This window comes from Pelophylax lessonae (genome assembly GCF_965119305.1).
Source record: "Pelophylax lessonae genome assembly, chromosome: 5".
Classification (NCBI taxonomy): domain Eukaryota; kingdom Metazoa; phylum Chordata; class Amphibia; order Anura; family Ranidae; genus Pelophylax; species Pelophylax lessonae.
In genome coordinates, this window is record NC_138772.1 from 217,223,272 (window position 1) to 217,235,616 (window position 12,345).

The window sequence follows — 12,345 nt, forward strand, 5'->3', positions numbered from 1 at the left end:
TACTGTATTAGTGTCACTGGTCCCCAAAAAAGGTGTCACTTAGTGTCTGATTTGTCTGCCGCAATGTCGAAGTCCCACTAAAATAAAAATGATTCTAAGAAATTAAAAAAAAAAAAATGTGTAAAAAGCAATGTAGCACCCTCCTAGTCAGGTGCTAGATAGCAGACAAAGTTTGGCTTTTTCTGCTTAACAGGAAAGCAGCAGGAAAAACCTAGTTGCTCTTTCTGCTTATCAGGGAGCAGGATTTCTAGTTAGGCCTGTTGTATGTGTCCATGTGTGATTTGTCTGGACTGAGGGAGTGTCCCCACTGTGTCCAATAGGAGGGCCTGTTGGACAGTGGAGGAAACCCAGCCAGTGACACACAGGCTTTGGTAGCTGTCCCAGTGGGTTGACACAAACAGTGGCACATCCTGGGATGGGCTTTAAAAGCCAAGGGCACATGTGGCAGGGGCTCTTTGGACGGGAAGCCAAGTCCCAGGAGGAGGGTGACGGCTGTCTCCTCTTCTGAAGTTGTGGAAGGTGGTCACAGGCAGTCGGCCTGGTGAACCAGAAAGTGCGGCTGAACCCTGAGGTCCAGTGGATGCTGACAAGTGGAGTTTGGAGGCAATCGTGACTCTGGAAAAACAGTGTCTGTGAGTACAGAGGAACTTGCCGAGGGGTCTGCCAGGAAGGGGATTACTCCAGAGGCTAGGCTCAGTAGACGGGTGTCAGCACACAGGCATTGGGTGTAAAGGGGGTGCCAATTTCAGAACCCTGAAGAGAATATTTACCCAGGAACATTTAAATTATCTTCACTTAGTGGCAAGGTGAAGCAGCGGCCTTGCTGCATTCTACAGTAAGCTGCCCTCAGACTGTGAATAGTTAATAGTTGGAGTATCCCACTCGTCCCTTCTCCTATCCCAGTTCCAAATAAAAACACATAAACAACATCCCCTGGATAGATTATTGCCTGAGCCAAGAACTTTCATTGCTGTTTATCTGCTGTGAGTTGCTAAGGGTAACCCAGGGGAATCCAGAAAGTGTAATTCTCAGCAGTCCTCTAGGGGGAAGTGCTACAGCAAAAAAAGTGTAAAGAATAATTTAAAAAACGTAGGACTCATTCACACGGGTCCTCTGGCCCACACAGTGTGAATGAGCAGTTTGTTTGTGCGGCTGGGGCGGCTTATTACTCTATGAGGATGCAGCGGCTGTATGAACACAGTCGCAGGTCCTGATTAAACAGGTGTGCAGGTGAGTAGCCCTGAATGCACACTGTATTATCTGGTGCCATATATCTGCTTCCACAGGCCTGTCTAATTAGGAACTGCGGCTGTGTTTGTAAGCTGCTGTGTCCCCATAGCACAACATAGGTGTTATATTCTCCGTGTTGTGAGAGACACAGGACTCTGGTCTGGAACAACGGTTGTTTATTCAGGACTCACTGTACAGCATTACAGGACAGCTCTGCATATCAATACATCTCTACATGTGTCTAAAGATGGCCACTCTGCCCCTTGACCCTTGTCATCACTCCTGGGTGGAGCCAGCCTTAAAGTGACAGTACATGTGAAACCCTTCAGGTATAACACCTTCCATCCATACCTAAAAAAAAACAAAAAACAAAAAAAAAAAAAAACAACAAAACGAGAACAGGCATAAAACAGTAACTCATAATTGTCCAATACAGTCCTCCAACTCAGGAGATTTACATGGTTTCTTCCACGTCCGGATGTGAGAACAACTTCCAGGGAAGCTCCGGGGGGAAAATGGCAGCGGATCACTTTCGGCGGGCCCGTCGAAAGTCTCGTAACCGGTCTTGCATTTGAAACCGGTCAGGAGGGCGACAGTGTCGTTGAGGACGGGCACCCAGCGACTCGGGGCTGGAGGAAGCAGGGCTGGCCGGAATGGACACCGGCGGGGCCAAGAGGGGATTCCCTAGCTCAGAGGGTGAGCAGACCTCTGGACCAGGGCTGGAGGGCTCTGTTGGAGCTGAGTTCAAAAGTTCAGAGTCTCCCCAAGCATCAGTCTCAATGCCTCCTGATCCGGTAGGAGCAGATCCTTGAGACACTGGAGGTGCAGCCGATGTCAGGGATTCGGGCAGCTGAGAACGAGAACGCAATTGGTCCACATGCCTTCTGCAAATGGAACCATCTTCCAGGCAGACCCTATACATTTTGGGTCCCAAAGTCTCTGCGACGATAGCAGGAAGCCAACGAGTGTTGGAAGCGCCATAAGATCGGGCCCATACCTTTTGCTGGGCTGTAAACCGGGGAATCTCGTCGTGTTCGACCCTCTTGTCTTGGGACTGCCGTACATGTTCCTGGACCGTTTGAGGGCGGAGCATATCCAAAACAGTCCATGGCTGCCGACCCAAAAGAAGTTCAGCTGGAGTTTTCCCAGTGGTTGCATGTGGTGTGGTTCTGTAAGCAGAAAGGAAGGAGTCCAGCTGCTGGGGTGACAGGGACTGTTGTTTACTTGTAGCCACAGTAGCTTTGAAATAGCGTTTGAAGGTCTGTACAAACCTTTCTGCTTGACCATTTGTAGCCGGGTGGTAAGGTGCGGTCAACTTGTGTTTGATGTTGTGGGCAGTCAGGAAACCCTGAAACTCCTGGCTTGTGAATTGTGCACCGTTGTCTGTGACAATTTCTCTGGGGTATCCAAACGTAGCAGCGAGATGTAACAGTATGGAAATCGTCGCCTTAGTCGTTGGCTGAGTAACAGGAACGACCTCAGGCCACTTTGAATGGGCATCAATAATGATCAAAAAGGTGTGTCCTCTGATCGGGCCTGCAAAGTCCAAGTGTAGGCGAAACCAGGGAACCGTGGGCCAAGTCCAGGGCTGGACGCACCCTCGAGGAGGGTCTCTCGCAGTTTGTGCACATCCAGCACACGCATTCACATATGTCGTGATATCGGAGTCGAGGTTTGGCCACCACACATAGCCTCGGGCCTTTTGTTTCATACGTGTGCCCCCGGGATGACCAGTATGTAGCAATTCCAGAATGTGTCTCCGGAGGGTCTGTGGAACGATCACTCGGTCTCCCCATAAAACACAGTTGCCAGACACAGTTAATTCCAGACGCCTACGGAAGTAAGGCTCATAATCCTGTGTGACAGTTGCAGGCCAACCGTACCGTACCCAGGAGAGTATTGTCTTAAGGAAGGTATCCTTGGCTGTATGGGCTGCTACTTCCCCGGAAGACAGAAAGGACAGGCTAGTGTAACGACAACTCTTGACAGGTGGAGAAGAGTCTGTTAATGTCCTTGTCAGACGGGACATGGCGTCTGCATTAGCGTTGGCATCATGGCTGCGATACTGGATTTTGTAGCTATATGCTCCCAAGAATAGGGCATAGCGTTGAAGACGGGCTGCAGTCGTCTGGGAGATGCCTTTGTCAGGGCTAAAGATCTGAAGGAGTGGTTTATGATCAGTCAGTATGGTGAATTCCCTACCATACAGGTAAAGATGAAACTTCTTAATTGCCCATATGAGCGCCAGAGCCTCTTTGTCAATGTGAGAGTAATTGCTTTCTGCTTTTGTCAAGGACCTGGAGGCGAATGCCACAGGTTTCTCTGACCCATCTGGTAAAACGTGAGATAGTACAGCCCCTAGACCATAGGGTGAGGCATCACAAGCCAAGGTGAGAGGCCTTTGGAGGTCATAGTGCACGAGCATGCGTGACGCCAACAGCTTTCGCTTAGAAACTTCAAAAGCACGTTGGCATGCAGCCGACCAGTTCCATCTGGAGTGTTTCTCCAAAAGCTTGTTTAATGGAAACAAAGTGTGTGCTAGATCCGGCAGGAATTTGTGGTAATAGTTCAGCAAGCCCAGGTATGATCGCAGCTGCTGGACGTTGGTCGGGGCTGGAGCTTTTACTAAAGCATCAACTTTGGCTTCCGTGGTGTGTATACCCTCTGCATCCACAAGGTGGCCACAAAACTCCAATTTAGGTACCATGAATTGGCATTTCGCTAAGTTCACTTTTAGACCCTGCTCTTGGAGTCTGGCCAACACAAGCTCCACGTTACGCTTGTGTTCCTGGTCCGTCAGGCCCGTGATGAGCATGTCATCTAACAGGCACTGTGTGAAAGGAATGTCCGCCAAAATCTCATCCATTTTGCGTTGCCAAATGGCTGGGGCGGAGGCTACCCCAAACACCATCCGATTGTATTCATACAGTCCCTTGTGAGTGTTGATTGTTAGAAACTTGCGGGACGAAGGGTGGACCTCAAACTGTAAATAAGCTTGCCTGAGATCAAGCTTGGTGAACTTTTGACCTCCTGCAAGAGAGGCAAAAATGTCATCTACTCTGGGTAGGGGATACTGGTCTATCTCCAGTTGAGAATTTAGTGCCATGCGGAAATCGCCACAAATGCGTAAGTCCCCATTCGCTTTCTTTACTGGTACAACTGGTGATGCCCACTCGCTGTGCTCTACCTTTGAGATGACACCTTGTTCCTCCAGCCGGCTTAGTTCAGCTTCCACACCTGCTCGGAGTGCGAAAGGTACCGTCCGAGCTTTGAAGAACCTAGGCTGGGCATTGGGTTTCAGCCTGAGTCTCACACAGTCATGCTTTATTTTTCCCAAATGGTTATCAAAGACTTGCGGGAATCGCTGTTTCAGGGACTTCACCCATCCCTCTTCATCCCCTGATGGGATGGTCACGGTGTTGCAGGGGTTAATGGCGATGTCTGGCATGCCAAAGTGAGCAATCCAGTCTCTCCCAAAAAGAGGGGGTCCCCCATGTTCTAGGATATATAATGGCATTCTCTTTGTCTGACCCTTGTAGGATACCTGTACTTTCACGTACCCCAGTGGGTGGAGTATCTGCTTTGAATATGTCTGCAGTTTGATTGGTGTTGGACGGACAGTTGTTCGGATCAGAAGTTTTCTCCATTGTTTCTGGGTGATAACTGAAACTGCTGCTCCTGTGTCTACATCCATCTTGAGTTTCTTTCCTTCCACGGTTACCTCTACAGTCATTGCTGAGGGTGCTGAATGCATATGATGTATGTCCAATCTGTGGAGCACTTCCTCATCCTCTGATTCAGATGACGATGTATATCTTCCCACCATATATGCCTTTGTCCTGGGGTTCAGAGGTTGTTTATTTCGCACCTTCTTACTACGGCAGACTCGTTTCAGATGGCCTGCCTTTCCACAATTATGACAGAGCTGATCCTTAAACCGGCAGACTTTGTGATCATGGTCTGTATTCCCACAACGGTAGCAAGCTGACGTCCTGGTTGGTGAGGGTCTATATTTACAGTTAGCTGCAGTTTGCTTGACTGCTGTTCTGAAAACTTCCTCTTTAACCTCTTCCCTTCTGCTCTGGGGGTTCAAAGCTTCTGTATCTTTCACAGCCATTTCCATCACTGAAGCTATCTCAATTGCCTTTGTAAGGGTAAGGTCTTTCTCTGTTAACAGTCTCTTTTGGCTAGACTCACTATTCAGTCCCATGACAAACTTATCCCTCAGTGCAGTTGGTAAATACTCCCCAAAAGAACAGGTTGAGGCTAGTCTGCGAAGGGCGAGCACATAAGCCTTAATATCTTCACCTGGCTGCTGCTGCCGCTGATAGAACCGGAATCTTTCTGCAATCTCTAGTGGTTTAGGCTGGAAGTGATTTCCTAACAGTGTCAGGAGCTCTGCCAAAGTCTTAGTTGCTGGTTTTTCAGGGAAAAGCAGATCCCTAAGAGTGTCATATGTCCTAGCACCAACCAGTGTCAGAAACACTGCTACTTGCCTGTCGCCTGGGATGGCATTTGCACAGAAATATTGTTCTAATCTTTCAATCCAAGAAATCCACGTTGTCTGTTCGCCATCAAATTCACTTAATGTCCCGATCAATGACATTTTCCTGCTGGGCTCTGTGGGTGTTTGTATTCCTGACAATCCAGAGTTTTTTTTTCTTCCTTTCCTTTCTCACACGGATAGTAACCTTGTAAATCCCATCCTCGTCGCCAGTGTTATATTCTCCGTGTTGTGAGAGACACAGGACTCTGGTCTGGAACAACGGTTGTTTATTCAGGACTCACTGTACAGCATTACAGGACAGCTCTGCATATCAATACATCTCTACATGTGTCTAAAGATGGCCACTCTGCCCCTTGACCCTTGTCATCACTCCTGGGTGGAGCCAGCCTTAAAGTGACAGTACATGTGAAACCCTTCAGGTATAACAATAGGCTGACTGCATACAGCTCACGCCTCTTAAAAAAAAAGAAAACGTTGATTTATATTTCACAGGGTTTCACATAGTTCACATGGCTCTTGTAAAATGAGCTCCAAGACCACATTCAAACATATAGCTTTATTTATTAACTCAATATAGGAAAAAGCATGTATATGGCCCTGTCTGCTTATCAGGGGGGCCTGATCATGTAGTAAGGCTGTCACATGTTTCCAGGTGTGGTCTGCTGAGTCTGGGGAGTCTCCCCACTGTATCCAATGAGGGTTCTTGTTGGACAGTGGAGGAAACCTGGCTAATAATACACCAGGGCTTATAGCTTTCTCAGTGGGCGGAGTTTGCTCCAATGCATCCTGGGATGAGTTATAAGTCTGAGGGGAGCATATGACAGGGCGTCTTTGGTTGGAAGCAGAGTACCAGGAGGAGGCTGATGGCTGTCTATCCTCCTGTCAGAGCAAGCGAGGGTGTCCTGGGCGGTCGGCCTAGAGGACAGGCTGCAGGAATTGTCCAGAGTGCTTTGGACCAAGTGGTCTGCCTGACCAGGGGTCTGCCTGAGAGAGGGGGCCACTCCAGAATGTCAAAGGGATCCAGGAGCAGGGGAGGACTGGGCCAGGGGGCAGGGGGGAAATTGCCCCATGGGCTGCTCTGATGCCCCATAAAAAGGCTGCACCGCTTCTGCCACAGACATGCCTAAGGGATTCCTGGTGAAGAGAAGTAAAAAATCCCTACCGCTGACCTACTGAGTGCGGGATGGAGACAAGGAAAACTGTGTCTGAGCAGAGGCCGGTTCCATGCCCCACTGGAGACTCTCCTTCCCCGACCAGCCCTGAGTTCGGCCAATGAGTAGAGAGCACCTGGAGTGGAACTTCAGCCTGGAATGGGGGTCAGGAGGAGGCCAGGAAGAGGGAGAGTGGGAGGAGGGCTGAGTGGCTGCACAATTGGCCTCTGGTTTGTACATGCCCCCTGGGCCGAAAGTTGCCAGTCAGCCCCTGTCCAGGAGCCAACTAGCTGGTAGTTGTGGCTGAGAAAGGTGGTGCCAGTATCTAAGCCCTGAAGGTTAGTGAGAGAAAGAGGGTGCCGATGCGAGCCCTGATGTGTTCAGCAGTGCAGCAGTGTATTCAAGTAGCTACCTCAGCAGGAGTGCTCAGGGGAGCTTAAAAGAGAACTTCTTTCATCAGAAAGCAGTCCCAAGTCAGTTCAGCGTTAACTGGCATCCGGCCAGCGTTAACCAGCGTCAAGTCAGCATTGATAGGCATTCAGCCAGCGTCAAGTCAGCGCCAAACAGTATTGTTAAAGTGTCTCCACGTAATGTGTTTAGTTTAGTTCAAGGAGTATCCCACTCATCCCTTCTCCTATCCAAGTTACCAAATAAATACAAAAACCCAAAAATACTGGACTGGTCATTGTCTCAGTGCTCACACTTGGAGAAACATGCTTAACCGGTTGCCGAACGCCGCAAGCACATATACTGTGGCGGCCAGCCCTGGCCAGGCAAAGTGACGTATGGGTACGTCACTAGCCTGTAAGCCAATAGGGGGCGAGCGCGCGCCCCCAGAGGCACGCTCCTGCCCCCGGAGGCACGCTCCTCCCCCAGCTCGTTCACGGACACCTCCTTGCGTGTGACCGGCGGACCCGATGTCCGCCGGTCACTCACGATCGTCCGCTGTGAAGGGAGAAAGGCAGGCGGCTAATGTAAACAAAGCCGCCTGTCATTCCCCCCTGTGTAACAACACAGATCATAAGGTCCTGCTATGTAGGACCGTTGATCTCTGCTGTTACATGTAAAGCCACATCCAATCACAGTTAGAAACACGCCCCTAGGGACACACTTAACCCCTCCTTCCCCAATAAAGTTAACCCCTTTCCTGCCAGTGTAATTTTTACAGTAACAGTGCATATGTATAGCACTGATTACTGTAGTAATGTCACTGGTAACCCCAAAAGTGTCAAAAATGTCAGTCAAGGGTCCGATCTGTCCACCGCAATGTCGCAGTCACGCAAAAAAAATCGCAGATCGCCGCCATTACTCATTAAAAAAAAAACAACAAAAATGACAAAAATCTTTCCCTTAAGGCCCGTACACACGTACCGATCGTCGGCATACAAACGTCGGTGGACGAAGGATCTGCCGATTGTACGCGTGTTAGTATGGTGCCTCCGACAGATGTCTGCGCACAATCCGCGGACAAAAGTCTTTCTTGCAAACATGAAAATTTTTGTATGCCGACACCAGAACGGACGATTGTTCGCCTGTCAGTACACAATTCGGCCGACAGACCGCAGATTTGCAAGACTGGGCATGCTCAGAAAATAGAAAACACAGGGAAAGTTAACCATTACATGACATCACTTCTGCAGTCGGCGGACAAAATTCTTGTGCTGTCCTTGTGCTGTCTTTGCACTTTTCAGCAGACACCGACATCCCGGGGAGAAAAGAGGAACATTTGTATGCCGACCATCGGTACGTGTGTACGGGGCTTTAGTTAGTAAACGCAATAACTTTTGAGCAAACCAATCAAAATATGCTTATTGTGATTTTTTTTACCAAAAATATGTAGCTAAAAACAAATTGGCCAAGAATGTTAAAAAATTTCGATTTTTACATTTTTTTTGGGGAATTTCATATAAAAAAATGTGAAAAATATTGTTATTTTTGCAAAATTGGCGATCTTTTTTTGTTTATAGCGCATGATCAAAAAATCGCACAGGTGATCAAATACCACCAAAAGAAAGCTCTGTTTGTGGGAAAAAAAGGACGTCAAATTCGTTTAGGTACAGCATCGCACGACCGCGCAATTGTCTCTTGAAGTCACGCAGTGCCGAATCGCAAAATAGGCCCTGGTCAGAAAGGGGGTAAAATCTTCCGGGCTTAAGTGGTTAAATGTGCTGTTGTTGCTAGCGGTAACCTAGGGAGGCCCATATCCAGCAAAGACTGTACTCCTATTTTCTATGTCATAATTTCATATTCACAAAAAAAAAAAAATACAATAAAATCATTATTAGTGTACACAAACATAACATGACAAAATTCCTGCTAAATCTAAAAGATAAAACTATAACTGTGAACCAGTTTTTTTTTTTATGTGGGTAGAGCGGTGTGCATATGTTAAGCTATGGGGAAACAATAACTGTATGAACAGATCCACAGGTCCTAATTTGACAGGCTTTTGGATGCACGTGTACGGCCCCAAACACAGACTATGTGGATTCAGAAAACTCATCTGTACCTGTACACCTATCAAAATAGGACCTGTGGCTGTGTTTGTAAAGCTGCTGCATCCCAATAGAGTAAAAGTAAGCTCTAGCTGCACAAACAAACCGGTTGTTTACACTGTATGTACAAGAGAACCTGTGTGAATGAGCCCTGAGTTTTTTTAAATTTATTTTTACTTTTTTAAATATTATTTACATTTGTTTTATTATTTGTTGTAGTCCTTTACATTTTTTCCACAATGCTTTTTTTTGGGGGGGGTGGGGGGGTGGATGGGTTTAGTGGGGAAGTGGACGGTGTCAGTAGAGCAGTGGATGGTGTCAGTAGTTCTTTATTTTAATTATTTTAATTAATATTATTTTTTGCAATTTTTTTTATGATTTTTTACAATTTTATTTTTTTATCATTTTTTTTACAATATTTTTTTTTAAGCCCCTTGAGGGGCTTTGGCAAAATATCAGGGGTCTAAACAGACCTCTAAAGTCTCGATTTTGAGACAGAGAAAGGGACATAGGAAACATTCCCCAGTCCCTTTCTCAGTAGCCTCAGCTGCACTACAGGGGCTCCTGTTTATTTATAAAATGAAGCATAGTAAAATTTACTATGCTTAAGTTATGAATAAAAAGACTGAGTGATTGGTACTGATAACTCACTCTACTCATTCAGTCAAGGAAGGGGCTGGTGAATGACATATTAAGCGCTTCCGGATTCCCTCCTCTCCTCTCCCACCGGCTGATGTGGGGGATTTATTCAGGATGAAGAGTGATGAAGGAGCAGGTAAATATGTAATTTACTGGCCCCTTCCTTGTCTGAATGAACAGAGTGAATGATTGCTACCGATCACTTACTCTGTTCATTCGTAACGAATGCATAGTAAACCATGTAGAAAATGATCTTTATGTCCAACTTAACAGTAAGTTTATATCAATAAAATTCAATCCAGGTTCAATCCTGCAGTGCTCTTGGCTTCCCTCCCCTCCTCTTCTCTACTCTCCTCTCCCGCTGGCTGCTGTGGGGACCTACTCAGGATGGAGAGCAGGGAAGGACAAGGTCAATATGTAATTTACTGGCCCCTTCCTTGCCTGAATAAACAACGTGAGTGCCAATCACTCACTCTGTTCATTCATAACTGAAGCATAGTAAACTGTGTTAAAAATATCCTTTTTAAGCCCAACTGAACAGTTAGTTTAAATCAATGAAATTCAATCCAGGTGAATCAAAACAAAGCTGTGTCAAATATCTTGCAGCTTGTTTTCTTTAGCTGAGCTCAGCTTGAAGTTGGCTTCAACAGGGGAGAGTGCACTTCAAATGCACGCATTTTGAATGGCCCTTGTTGACTGCTAAGGGGCACACAACTCAATGTCCAGCCTATCCTGCTATTGGCCAGCATTTTTTGTAGAGACAACAGTTGTACGTTTAATGGAAGGCTGCAGGCTCACCAATCAATCCCAGGGTAATCATGGGAGACTCAGGCAGAGGATGGGTAGCCAAAGTGGGGATTGACTGATTATCGGCAAGGCCGATATATATGGAGAGCCGATGTGCACTTTCCCCGATATATCAGAATCGGCCCCGGAAGTTACCGATGTTGCCAATATTGTGCGCAGCGCACACGTGATGTCATTGTGTGTGTTGCTTCACGTGTTTCCGCACGCTGGGCCTATAATTTGACACGTTCTGCCTTATAAAACCTCCTCCCACGCCTCGGACAGTGTGTGCAGCTGCAGTCCGGTCACGGTGCCAGCCAGCCAGCCACCCAAAGGCCTTGGCCTCAGCACCCACCATAGGGTGCCAGCCAGCTAGCCACAGCAGGGTGCCAGCCACCAGCCATCAACCCACAACAGGGTGCCAGTCAGTTGCCCACACTGCCAGGCATCAGCCACCGACCAACAGCAGGGTGACAGCAGCCAGCCACCCCACAACAGGGTGCCAGCAAGCCTCCCACACTGCCAGGTGTCAGCCACCAAACCAACAACAGGGTGCCGGAGGAAGCCACCCACACTGCCAAGCGTCAGGCACCGACCCACAACAGGGTGCCAGCCAGCCACCCACACTGCCAGGCATCAGCCACCGACCCACAACAGGGTTACAGCAGCCAACCACTCCACAACTGGGTGCCAGCAAGCCACTCACACTGCCAGGCGTCAGCCACCAACCCACAACAGAGTGACAGCAGCCAGCCACCCCACAACAGGGTGCCAGCAAGCCCCTCACACTGCCAGGCATCAGTCACCGACCCATAACAGGGTGCCAGCAAGCCACCCACACTGCCAGGCATCAGCCACCGACCCACAACAGAGTGCCAGCCAGCCACCCACACTGCCAGGCGTCAGCTACCGACCCACAACAGGGTGCCAGCAAGCCACCCACACTGCAAGGCGTCAGTCACCGACCCACAACAGGATGCCAGCAAGCCACCCACAGCAGGGCAGGGTGCCAGCAGCCAGTCAGCCATTTTTTTAACCTTATTGTCTCTTTTAAACTGCAATGGAGATGGATGAAGACAGAAAAAGTAAAAGTGTGGTCTGGGACTATTTCTCGTCTCAACTTTCTCCAGGAAAAGCAGCATTGCACAAACAATATAAGCATGGAATCAGTAACTGCAAAAACAAAAATACGTCAAATCTTTGTGCCCATCTAAGAGTTCATCATATTGAATTATATCATGCAGCACAGAAAAAACAAAATTAATATCAATTTGATTTGGAAATACCCCCTCCAGTTTCCCATGCAACAATAACAGATATGTTTCAGAAAAAAAACAGGTGTCACAGTCTAGATTCAGATGGAAGATCCCAACTGCTGGACAGCGTAATTACAGAGATGATGGTCACTGATAACCAGCCATTTACAATGGTGTCTGACTCAGGATTTAAACGGTTGATGTCCATACTTGGGCCAAGGTACACACTGAAGAGTGAGAAGTATTATCGAACCGAAATGCTGGGAAATATTCACCAAAAG